Raw genomic sequence first — 12,581 nt, forward strand, 5'->3', positions numbered from 1 at the left:
TAACTTGTTGTCACCAGACGAAAATAATCCAGTGCTTCCAACTTTTTCAGACATAAAGGTTGTGTCCCGGATAGTTGGTTCTTTGACAGATCAAGACCTGATAGGTTCCTCATTGCACATAGCGAATTCGGTATGCTGCCGCTGAGACTGTTACCAGAAAGAAAAAGATATCGTAACGGTTGCATCTTGTTTCCGTCCATTCTGGAAATGGGGCCTCTGAGCATATTGTCACTGAGAGCAAGCACTAAAGCGTTAAGTAAAATGTCGGAAAGCCAATTGGGAACTTCATCTGAGATGTTTGCATTGGACATGTACAACTCTGAAATATTCCTCTGTGTTTGAAGCCACGGTGGAAATTTCGGTCCCACGTCACAACTAGACATATGAATCCATTGAACTTGGAATGGGGGAACCCAGGCGGGATCAAAACTTAAAACAAGTTCATTAGACGAAATGTCCAAATAGGTCAGGCTTGTGAGATTAGCAAAGTGCGATTCACTAACAACTCCATTCAAAAATTATTACTTATGTCCAAACTCTCTAGACTAGATAGTCACCCGATACTTTCTGGAATGTTCCCACTCAATTTGTTGCGGCTGAGATCCAACTCTCTTAGAGATGATAGCTCCCCAGAGTTACTGGAATAGGTCCCCAAATCGAGTTTTGTGACAGACTTAGGTACTCGAGATCTTTGAAACTCTCCAATTGGCTTGGTAGAAAACCACTGAAATTATTAAAAGAAAACTCACAAATCCTCAAGTTACTTTGTGCCGGCTCCAAAGGACCATGGAAGAAGCTCCAAACATCTCCATCAAAGTTATTATTCACCAACCTTAATACACGCAACTTGTAGAGACTGCTTGAGTTTTTCAGAATTTGACCTTCTAGGTAATTAGCAGACACTTCAAGAAAGGAAAGTTGTTGATTATTATCAAAGAGTGTCCTGGGAAATGCGCCTTTGAATTCATTTATGCTCAAATCAATATGCTCGAGCTTGCTAAAGTTGCAGAACCAGGGAGGAATAGTAGAATTTATGGAATTCCGTGATAGATCTAGGAATCTTAAAGAAGTGAAGTTGACGGATAGAGAGTGAGGAAGTTTTTCGAGAGAACAATACCTCAACTACAAAGATTGCAGTGAAGAAAGCATATTAATGGAACTCAACCAATCCGTGGCATTCCGAAGGTCAATTGCAGAGAGGCAAAGGTACTTTAAGGAAGATAATTTCGACACCCATTGGAGCTTATCAGTTGTTAAAGAACCCTCGTCAAACGTACTAGCAAGATCCAGATACTGCAACTTGGACAGGTTACCAAGGTGATGAGGTATGTTTCCGTCAAAACCTACGCATGATAGATTAAGATACTCTAGTCTCTGGAGAGTACCAAAGAATTGGGGGATTTTTTGCTTGGAAAATTTGTTGTGGCTGAGGTCTAGATACTTCAAATGCTTCAGTTCAGCCAAAGATGCATGGATTTTACCTGCAAAGCTGCACTGATCTGAACCTATGATATCTCCAAAGGGGTCTGCCTTTAAGCATGGATTACGAAGATCAAGTTTGAAAACATGGCCAGTCTTTTTGCTGCATTCGACTCCTTTCCACTCACAACAGTCTTTGTTGGTCCACGATGACAAGCGTTTAGAATGGTCGATGAGACCTTGCCTGAATTTCAAGAGAGCTTCTCTCTCTGTACCAAAGCAGCTCACATTGGTGAAAGCTTGGGAATGGCCAAGCTCAAATGATTGAAACACGAGAAGAGTCCATAACATGAGGGGTGCAAAGGCAGGCGCTGATACCATTGCTTTCGATAATATGGGATTAGGAAATGCAGTGTACTACCTCCGTTTTATGGTGACATGGGTGTTGGGACGGTCTTAATTGAACTTCATCAAGAAAAGGACATTACTCCTTTCCTACTTATTTGATCTGGCCATCACTCTCGATCAACGCTGTCACACCCCAAATCCTAATAGAAAAAGGGAATGACACAGCTGTCATTCGGATTCTATGAATCAAAGATATTTATTAATAACTCAAGATATATCAAATGTTCATCACTTTAAGATGTGAGTTTGCAAATTCATAGAATAGATAGCACAACTTATCTCAAAATGCCTACAACGAAACGACAAACGTTAGTTGAATTGTCAAATTCGCGATACTATCAAATAATCGAGAAACAACATTAAAATCAAGTAAAATGCTACCTCAACTACAAAATGGTTAAACTACGCCTAAATGCTAAGAAAACAACTTATACATACTAACAAATCACATATCCAAAATGATTATTCAAGCCATTTGCAATGCGAAACTTGAATGCGAAATCCTAAAATTTCGCTTTGACTAAACGGTTAATTGAAATCAACTTTCATGAAATCTCACGGTTCTACAATGACATAATTTATATTTTCCATGAAATCCCGGAGCTCCACAGCTCAAGAATCGAACTTTGCAGCGCAATTTTTACTGAATTTTAACTTTGAGCCATAATTTTGAAAACTACTATGATTAGACAAATGAAGGCACAAGCACTTACCGAACATTGCGATATGAAGTCGAATCAGCTTGGCGAAGCGTCTATGGCGTGAATGCGCAAAATCCCTCTCTCCTTTTTCTTCTTCTTTCCCTTTTCTCTATCCTTTCTTTCCGTTTGTGTGAGTCTCGGCCCGTCGGCCCGTCTTTAAAAGCTGAAGGTGTCCACTATTCCTTGTTTTTGTTGACTCAGTCAACTTCTTCTTTAATTTTTTTCTTTTCTTCGCTTTGATCGAGTCGAAGTCCATATTTACAAATGCGATGAAAGACCGCCATGTTCTGGAGATGCCTTCCGAGCCAGGACCAACCATTCACCAGAGTGCAGCCAAAAGCCTAATTGCAATCTTCTGCAGGGTATTGGATAGGAGTATTAGAGTCAATGGTCAATAGTTTGATTGATAATAACGTGTCAATGGACATGTCGAATCCACTCCTTTCGAGCTCGCGTACTCCTGGGTTAAAGCACAGGATTCGCAGCAAAAATGGACAAAGCAATCAGCGCAAGGATCCGCTTGCAGCTTGTATTGCTGGCTCATCTTGGTGCGGTAGAAGCAGGAGTAGCAGCAGGCGCACCCGGTCAACAAGGCGATCACCATGTAAATAGCTCCGTGAACAGGGCATGCTGCAACAAAAACCGACCCGAGTAAGCAAGTCTACTTATGCTGATCCTTCTTCAATTTGTTCGAACGCGATTGATTCTACTTGCAAACCGATCCGTGATCAGCAATCTCCGCAATTCGCCCAAATGTGATTCAAGGGCACCAAAATGACAAGCAACCTGTGAGATTAACAAGATATCAACCTACACGAGCCATAGATATCCACTTAAAACTCGACTTATTTTGTAAGATAATTTGATCGCTAAATTCTTATAACCCCCCGACATTAGACAATTGCAATTGGATTCTCAAGTCTCTTTAACTGTTTGACTTTTTCCCATCGATGTCGCCTAGTAGATGTATACATGGGCATAACTATTCTATCAAGTGTTAATCCACCTCTAAACCAAATGGATTGAAAGGAAAATTCCGAGGACTTACAAGTTGGGAATCAAAATCTTTGATGGATAATCAAGTGTGGAAGCCAGTAGAATGTGTAAATTATAAATCACGCATTCAATGAACAACTTAAATTTTTATATTAGTTAGTTGTGATCTCACAAAATCTTACATTATATTAGAGTTGAAGGTCCTGAGTTCAAATCTTATCAAGCCCCATTTGCCTCCCCAATCAAATATGTCTATGCTTAGTATTAGGCAAAAGGATCAGACTAACCTTGAGGAGGAGTGTTATAATATTTATATAATAAACCACATTTTCATCTAACAGCTTAAGCTTTTAAGACAATTGGTAGAGGTCTCGAAAAAAAATCTTTCAGAAACAAACAAGAAATGCTGTGAAAAGAAAATAGCAAGAACGATAGAGAGATAAAGTAAACATTGGAAAACTTTGGCCGAAAGCTGTTGTAGTCAATGTCAAACCTTTAAAGGTTTCATTTTGACTAGAACCTACCAATGTGTTTCTTCCTTCATGTACCAACCATTTGAGATGAGTCTATGAATGATTTATGACCTCTTTCTTGTTATGACCATTTGGTAGTTTCCTCTTTTATAGTTCTTTTAACAAACAAAAATCTAGAAATGACTCAGACCACTTAAATCACAAAATTAAATCAAAATAAAAGCAAGTCGGCATTCTCGACATCAAATTCGTGACGCACAGTTGTCACCGGAATCTTCCTGATTTGGTTTTGATTTAGGCCGCGATTGAATGTGTGGATCAATAGTTTTGTGCTGGTGTTCCACTTTCTTTTATTATATGGTTGACTATTGGTCCTCTGAGTGCTCCTCCTTCTTCTTAGCTTGTTCTATTCTCCCCAAGATGATGCATCGCATGTTTTGCAAACTTGATCATCCGCTTGTCTTTTGACATGTCTTCTTTCTTCAACACATCATATGCTTACGCATATCAATCTCGAATACTTTTTTACAAGGCGTACCGGCCTCCTTTGCTCATCCAAGTGTAACTTTTTCGACTACTACTGCATTCATACAGAGGTGATCATCCACGTCTTGACGAATAGTACATGACCAAATCGATATACGCGTGCATTGTCCAAAAATTGTATCCTCTTGTATCGGAACCCTCTTCTCATGGGTAAATTTCCTCTTAGAATGGTGCATGGTAAAAAACTTCGGCATTGACATTGAACATCAATTGCACCATGTTAATCTTAGGTCGAAATCACTTTTCTTGAGCTTAATTAAATGAACCAAGACATGGTCAAAGTGGACACACATGAATTTTATATTAATTAGTCGTGATCTCACAAAATCTTAAATTATATTAGAGTTGAAGGTCCCAAGTTCAAATATTATCAAGCTCCATTTGCCTCCCCAATCAAATATGTTCATGCTTAGTATTAGGCAAAAGGATCAGACTAATCGTGAAGAGGAGGGCTATAATATTTATATAATAAACCACATTTTCTTCTAACAACTTAAGATTTTTAAAACAGTTGGTAGATTTCTAACAAAATTTTTCAGAAACAAACAAGAAATGCTATGAAAAGAAAATAACAAGAACAATAGAGAGATAAAGTAAACATTGGAAAACTTTGGCCGAAAGCTTTTGTAGTCAATGTCAAACCTTTAAAGGTTTCATTTTGACTAGAACCTACCAACGTGTTTCTTCCTTCATGTACCAACCATTTGAGACGAGTCTATGAATGCTTTATGACCTCTTTCTTGTTATGACCATTTGGTAGTTTCCTCTTTTATTATTCTTTTAAAAAAATTCTAGAAATGACTCAGACCACTTAGATCATAGAATCAAATCAAAATAAAAGCAACTCGGCATTCTCGACATCAAATTTGTGATGCATAGTTGTCACCAGAATCTTCCTTATTTTGTTTCGATTTAGGCCACGAGTAAATGTGTGGATCGATAGTTTTGTGCTGGTGTTCCATTTTCTTTTATTATATGGTTGACTATTGGTCCTCTAAGTGCTCCACCTTCTTTTTAGCTTGTTCTATTCTCCCCAAGATGATGCATCACATGTTTTGCAAAATTGATCATCCGCTTGTCTTTTGACATGTCTTCTTTCTTCAACACATCATATGCTTATGCATATCAATCACTAATACTTTTTGACATGGCGAACCAGCCTCCTTTGCTCATCCAAGTGTAACTTTTTTGACTACTGCCGCATTCAGACATAGGTGATAATCCACGTCTTGATGAAGAGTACATGGCCAAATCAATATACAAGTGCATTGTCCAAAAATTAGATCCTCTTGTATCAAAATTCTCTTCTCATGGGTAAATTTCCTCTTAGAATGGTGCATGGTAAGGAATTCGGCATCGACATTGAACATCAATTGCACCGTGTTAATCATAGGTTGAAATAACTTTTCTCAAGCTTAATTAAATGAACCAAGGCATGGTCAAAGTGGACACACACGAATTTTATATTAGTTAGTCGTGATCTAACAAAATCTTAAATTATATTATAGTTGAAGATCTTGAGTTCAAATCATATCAAGCCCCATTTGCCTCCCAAATCAAATATGTCCATGCTTAGTACTAGACAAAAGGATCAAATTAACCGTGAAGAGGAGTGTTATAATATTTATATAATAAATCATATTTTTATCTAACAGGTTAAGGCTTTTAAAACAGTTGGTAGAGGCCTCACAAAATCTTTCAGAAACATACAAGAAATGCTACGAAAAGAAAATAGCTAGCATGATAGAGAGATAAAGTAAACATTGGAAAACTTTGGCTGAAAGCTGTTGTAGTCAATGTGAAACCTTTAAAGGTTTCATTTTGACTAGAACCTACCAATGTGTTTCTTCTTTCATGTACCAACCACTTGAGACAAGTCTATGAATGCTTTATGACCTCTTTCTTGCTATGACCATTTGGTAGTTTCCTCTTTTATAGTTCTTTTAACAAACAAAAATATAGAAATGACTCGCACCACTTAGATCATGAAATCAAATCAAAATAAAAGCAACTTGGCATTCTCAACATCAAATTCGTGACCCACAATTGTCACCGAAATCTTCCTTATTTGGTTTCGATTTAGGCCGCGACTAAATGTGTGGATCAATAGTTTTGTGCTGATGTTCCACTTTCTTTTATTATATGGTCAACTATTGGTCCTCTAAGTGCTCCACCTTCTTTTTAGCTTATTCTATTCTCCCCAAGATGATGCATCACGTGTTTTGCAAAATTGATCATCTACTTGTGTTTTGACATGTCTTCTTTCTTCAACACATCATATGCTTACGCATATCAATCTCTAATACTTTTTTACAAGGCGAACCGGCCTTCTTTGCTCATCCAAGTGTGACTTTTTCGACTACTGCTGCATTCATACAGAGGTGATCATCCATGTCTTGACGATTGATATACACATGCATTGTCCAAAAATTGTGTCCTCTTGTATCGGAACCCTCTTCTCATGGGTAAATTTCCTCTTAGAATGGTGCATGGTAAAAAACTTCGGCATTGACATTGAACATCAATTACACCATGTTAATCTTAGGTCGAAATCACTTTTCTCGAGCTTAATTAAATGAACCAAGACATGGTCAAAGTGGACACACATGAATTGTATATTAGCTAGTCGTGATCTCACAAAATCTTACATTATAGTAGAGTTGAAGGTCCTGAGTTCAAATCTTATCAAGCACCATTTGCCTCCCCAATCAAATATGTCCATGCTTAGTATTAGGCAAAAGCATTAGACCAACCGTGAGGAGGAGTGTTATAATATTTATATAATAAACCACATATTCATCTAACAGCTTAAGCTTTTAAAACAAATGGCAGAGGTCTCAAAAAATCTTTTAGAAACAAACAAGAAATGCTATGAAAAGAAAATAGCAAGAACGATAGAGAGATAAAGTAAATGTTGGAAAACTTTGGCTGAAAGCTATTGTAGTCAATGTCAAACCTTTAAAAGTTTCATTTTGATTAGAACCTACCAACGTGTTTCTTCCTTCATGTACTGGCCATTTGAGACGAGTCTATGAATGCTTTATGACCTCTTTCTTGTTATGACCGTTTGGTAGTTTCCTCTTTTATAGTTCTTTTAACAAACAAAAATCTAGAAATGACTCGGACCACTTAAATCACAAAATTAAATCAAAATAAAAGCAAGTCGACATTCTCGACATCAAATTCGTGACGCATAGTTGTCACCGGAATCTTCCTGATTTGGTTTGGATTTAGGCCGCAACTAAATGTGTGGATTAATAGTTTTGTGCTAGTGTTCCACTTTCTTTTATTATATGGTCGACTGTTGGTCCTCTGAGTGCTCCACCTTCTTCTTAGCTTGTTCTATTCTCCCCAAGATGATGCATCACATGTTTTGCAAAATTGATCATCCGCTTGTCTTTTGACATGTCTTCTTTCTTCAACACATCATATGCTTATGCATATCAATCGCTAAAACTTTTTTACAAGGCGAACCGGCCTCCTTTGCTCATTCAAGTGTGACTTGTTTGACTACTGCTGCATTCATATAGAGGTGATCATCCATGTCTTGACGAAGAGTATATTACCAAATCGATATACACATGCATTGTCCAAAAATTGTGTCCTCTTGTATCCGAACCCTCTTTTCATGGGTAAATTTCCTCTTAGAATGGTGCATGGTAAAAAATTCGGCATCGACATTGAACGTCAATTGCACAATGTTAATCTTAGGTCGAAATCACTTTTCTCAAGCTTAATTAAATGAACCAAGACATGGTCAAAGTGGACACACACGAATTTTATATTAGTTAGTCGTGATCTTACAAAATCTTACATTATATTAAGTTGAAGGTCCTGAGTTCAAATCTTATCAAGTCTCATTTGCCTCCCCAATCAAATATGTCCATGCTTAGTATTAGGCAAAAGGATCAGACTAACTGTGATGAGGAGCGTTATAATATTTATATAATAAACCACAGTTTCATCTAACAGCTTAAGGTTTTTAAAACAGTTGGTAGATGTCTCACAAATTTTTTCAAAGACAAACAAGAAATGTTGTGAAAAGAAAATAACAAGAACGATAGAGAGATAAAGTAAACATTGGAAAACTTTGGCCGAAAGCTATTGTCGTCAATGTCAAACCTTTAAAGGTTTCATTTTGACTAGAACCTACCAACGTGTTTCTTCCTTCATGTACTGATCATTTGAGACGAGTCTATGAATGCTTTATGACCTCTTTCTTTTTATGACCATTTGGTAGTTTCCTCTTTTATAGTTCTTTTAACAAACAAAAATTTAGAAATGACTCGTACCACTTAGATCACAGAATCAAATCAAAATAAAAGCAACTCGGCATTCTCGACATCAAATTTGTGACGCACAATTGTCACCGAAATCTTCCTTATTTGGTTTCGATTTAGGTCGTGACTGAATGTATGGATCAATAGTTTTGTGCTAGTGTTCCACTTTCTTTTATTATATGGTTGACTGTTAGTCCTCTCGGTGCTCCACCTTCTTTTTAGCTTGTTCTATTCTCCCCAAGATGATGCATCACGTGTTTTGCAAAATTGATCATCCGCTTGTCTTTTGACATGTCTTCTTTCTGCAACACATCATATGCTTATGCATATCAATCGCTAATACTTTGTTACATGGCGAACCAGCCTCCTTTGCTCATCCAATGTAACTTTTTCGACTACTGCTGCATTCAGATAGGGGTGATCATGACATCATGACGAAGAGTACATGACCAAATCGATATACACATGCATTGTCCAAAAATTGGATCCTCTTGTATCAGAACTCTCTTCTCACGGGTAAATTTCCTCTGAGAATGGTGCATGGTAAAGAATTCGGCATCGACATTGAACATCAATTGCACCATGTTAATCATAGGTCGAAATCACTTTTCTCGAGCTTAATTATATGAACAAAGACATGGTGAAAGTGGACACACACGAATTTTATCTTAGTTAGTCGTGATCTCACAAAATCTTACATTATTTTATAGTTGACGGTCCTGGGTTCAAATCTTATCATGTCCCATTTGCCTCCCCATTCAAATATGTCCAAGCTTAGTATTAGGCAAAAGGATCAGACTAACCGTGAAGAGGAGTGTTATAATATTTATATAATAAACCACATTTTCATCTAATGGTTTAAGGTTTTTAAAATAGTTGGCAGAGGTCTCACAAAATCTTTCAGAAACATACAAGAAATGATATGAAAAGAAAATGGCAAGAACGATAGAGAGATAAAGTAAACATTGAAAACTTTGGCTGAAAGATGTTGTAGTCAATGTGAAACCTTTAAAGGTTTCATTTTGACTAGAACCTATCAACGTGTTTCTTCCTTCATGTTCCAACCATTTGAGACAAGTCTATGAATGCTTTATGACCTCTTTCTTGTTATGACCATTTGGTGGTTTCCTCTTTTATAATTCTTTTAACAAACAAAAATCTAGAAATGACTCGCACCACTTAGATCATAGAATCAAATCAAAATAAAAGCACCTCGGTATTCTCCACATCAAATTCGTTAAGCATAGTTGTCACCGAAATCTTCCTGATTTGGATTCGATTTATGTCGCGACTGAATTTGTGGATCAATAGTTTTGTGCTGGTGTTCCACTTTCTTTTATTATATGGTCGACAGTGGGTCCTCTGAGTGCTCCACCTTCTTTTTGGCTTGTTCTATTCTCCCCAAGATGATGCATCACATGTTTTGCAAAATTGATCATCGGCTTGTCTTTTGACATGTCTTCTTTGATCAACACATCATATGCTTATGCATATCAATCGCCAATACTTTTTTACATGGCGAACCAGCCTCCTTTGCTCATCCAAGTGTAACTTTTTTGACTACTACCGCATTCAGAGAAAGGTGATCATCCACGTCTTGACGAAGAGTGCATGACCTAATCGATATACACATGCATTGTCCAAAAATTGTATCCTCTTGTGTTGGAACCCTCTTCTCGCTTGTAAATTTCCTCTTAGAATGGTGTATGGTAAAAAATTCGGCATTGACAGTGAACATCAATTGCACCATGTTAATCTTAGGTCGAAATCACTTTTCTTGAGCTTAATTAAATGAACAAAGACATGGTCAAAGTGGACACACATGAATTATATGTTAATTGAAACCATATCTTTGACTTCAAGTATTGACGCTAGTTGCAACAGTCAAAGCTAAAACCCTTAAATCTACATCAATTTCTCAATATGCATTTGTATGGTACAATACATGCAGCCCAGGTTAATTAGAAAGAGATACACGATAACACTCAATCATATATGCACCTGAATCTAGTTCAAGTAGTTTCATTTTTCAGTCGTGATTTTCTAGACCAAGATCATATTTTAGAGTTGGACACAACTTGGCCCTCGTGACTCGATTGTCACACTTTTACATGGATCGCAACCTTGTTTTCTAGAATTCCAAATGTAGTTTCGAAAAGGATTTGTTTCCTACAATTAGGTGCAATGTCATTATCAAGACAGCACAAGGCTCAGCAGCTTGTTTAGGTTCCTTTTGGGATTGTGGGTGAGTCTAGGAAGAACTCCATGGAAGAGATGACCTTGAGAACTCGGTCCTTTTTTCTTGTTCGAAAAAAGGACTCAACCTTGGGGGAAGGGATGATTAATTTTTCAAACTAGCGTAGATTAGATTTGTTGGATGGTGTGGATGGCCACCGATTGTATGGGGTTGTGTTTTTTTATGTGATAAACGGTTGGGTTTGTCAAAGAAGTTGTGACATCCCAAATTTTCAACTCTGTTTTCTTCTGAATGAATCAGGCATTTTATTGACGCGCCCATAGGGTTATTCTTAGAGCTGATCACTTTCGAGATAACTAGACTAGCTGGGTAAGCCATTAGGGAAATTTAAGGCAATAGACTTGAGAATTCGATCAAGAATTGGCTACTCGATTGTGTCCATCTTTAGATGCCATGGCGACATAGTTAAAAATCGATTTGAAATCAGAGATAGACTGGATTGACAAAGATGCGTGGTTAATTGTGGGCGACACCATTAAATTGAAAAATTCTCATCGACTAGCACTATACCTTGATTTTCTTATTGTTTTGGTACCTGTGTTCGTATTTGGATCATTGAGATTTTCACGACAACCGAGAGTTGCCAATGAGTTGAGTGGGTTCATAGTGGCTCGAAGAAAATCGACCATGGGTCATTTGCCCTTAAAATTTTTTGAAAGTTAGCCGATAGTCTAGGTCACGCTAAAAGCGCACCAAGTTGAAATTAATTGTGAATTCAAGTCTGATTTCAGAAATTGAAGTTTATGTCATGTCACAATAAATTATAGGAGTATCGACTCAGTTTGAGAAGATTTTTCTGACGCTCGACACTTTTTGGGAAAAAGTCGTCGCATGGTCGTTTTTGTGTAGAACAAGCCGATGATTAGATTTGGAGGCAAAATTGAGACGCAAGATGGGTTCTTGGACGAGGAAAATTATCAATTGAGACATTGAGGTACCAATTGAAATTATGGGAGTCAATTGAGAGAGAATCAAGAGGGAATTAATGAGCAATTGAAGCCAAGGGAAGCCAATTTCGTAGCTTTCCTTCCCAAAAATGCACCGATTGAGAAGTTGTGAGGGGTGTATGTGTGGGTGATTGTGAGCCAACGATGATACTTGGCCAAGGTTGAGCCAAAAGGGTAGACTTGTGGAAAATATCAGGCCCCACTCTCCCTCATCCTCTCCCTCAAGCTGCCGTGGGCTGCTTCTCCTCCATCCCCCCCAAAAAAAAAAAACATATTTCGTGCGACACCTCCAGCAGGAAGAAGACCGAGCAGCCCACTGAAGACCCCACGCCCACATAATTCTCCATCGTTGCCACCTCATCCTTCGTTTTCAACGCCACCGAAGCCAACTGCCTGTTGTGTTGACCTCAAGCTGCCCCACACGAAGCCACCGTTTGATCTCTGTCCCCTCTCACGCGGCCAGCTCACCCCTACTCCACCATCTCTTGTTTTCCTTGGTCAACTTCAGCAAGATTCTTCAAGCGAAGTCCCAGACGTCGACTGAAGCAGCGCAC

The 12,581-nt window shown here is 38.0% G+C and overlaps 1 protein-coding gene across 2 annotated transcripts in view; it reads right to left on the minus strand.

Moving 5' to 3' along the window:
* Positions 1 to 12,581, minus strand: part of LOC104453674 (protein PLANT CADMIUM RESISTANCE 2) — a 76,992-nt gene that overhangs the window by 2,250 nt on the left and 62,161 nt on the right. The window lies entirely within an intron of this gene.

This window comes from Eucalyptus grandis, chromosome 7 (genome assembly GCF_016545825.1).
Source record: "Eucalyptus grandis isolate ANBG69807.140 chromosome 7, ASM1654582v1, whole genome shotgun sequence".
Taxonomy (NCBI): domain Eukaryota; kingdom Viridiplantae; phylum Streptophyta; class Magnoliopsida; order Myrtales; family Myrtaceae; genus Eucalyptus; species Eucalyptus grandis.